The sequence below is a fragment of the Macadamia integrifolia genome, chromosome 5 (genome assembly GCF_013358625.1).
Source record: "Macadamia integrifolia cultivar HAES 741 chromosome 5, SCU_Mint_v3, whole genome shotgun sequence".
NCBI classification, from domain to species: domain Eukaryota; kingdom Viridiplantae; phylum Streptophyta; class Magnoliopsida; order Proteales; family Proteaceae; genus Macadamia; species Macadamia integrifolia.
The window spans coordinates 13,686,773-13,687,933 of NC_056561.1; positions in this window are offsets into that span (position 1 = coordinate 13,686,773).

A 1,161-nucleotide genomic window follows, 5' to 3' on the forward strand; every position below is an offset into this window, starting at 1 on the left:
TTTTAGGTACGAATGTAATCTGGTTTATTATATTGGATTAGAATTTCATTACTATTTGATATGAATCTCAAAAGGGCGGACCTTGACATTAAAGTAAGGTTATTCTATTGCGACCTAGTATTTGTATATTCAATTTAAGAAATAGCCTTTCAATAAAACAGAGAAAAAAATTGATACGTCCGCTCTTTTATGCATCCCATTGTCAGAATGTACATTCCCTTTGTTAGGATGTAGAGATTATTTTTTATAAAATGGATTTACAAGAAGACACCGACGGGTGTTCACGGGGGATTTAGTTCTAGTTCACCATATCGGTCTCGTCCATGACCAATACCAAGGAATAGAACGAATAGGGAGAGAAGAAGGTTCCAAACGGTTAAGAATCTAAGTAGTTATATGAACCGTAATATAGATACAAGGAGCTAACCGTCCGTCTGTTATGGCTGTTATTAAATTCCTCTGCTAAGCTTTTATACGCTCATGAACCCTGAGATAGTCACTATATGTGTGTCACAGAGAGAGAGGGGGGGGGTGTTAGGGTTGGTTATAGTCTTGGATCCCGGGGACTCTCGAATAATATTTCCAATGATCGGTTTAATTCTGTATTCTTGAATAAGGGCAAGAGATCACTACCTTATAACCCTACATCAGCGTGAGCCAATGGGAATGCACCCAAGCATCCAAAGGGGGGATGTGGTCATTTCATACCCCTCTTGCGTCTAGGCATAGGGATGCACGACCGTGTAGCATTCTTTTTTACATGAATTATTACTATTAGCTGTAAATAGTGCCTTGTATGCATTTATGCTCCACCAAATCCCAATCATCCATTCACTTTGGTCCACAATTAATGATTTTTTGAAAATTTACCAAACTGAAGACTAATGAGTTACTGGAGGATGACTAAATTGATGGTAAAAGGGCAAGAAGCCAAAATAACTCAGTTGCCCTTTCTCTTAAATCTATACTCTCCTATCACAATTTGGTTGATCTTAGCTCATAAATGTTTAGGACCAATGTTGACTTGGTTTAACAGACCAAAAAATTTTAAAAAAATAAATCTTGTGAGGGAAGACTGGGCAGGGGGTTAGAAAATCAACCTTAGTTAACTATTTAACCTCATCCTCTAATCCATGTCCTCACTTCAATGGAATCTAATCA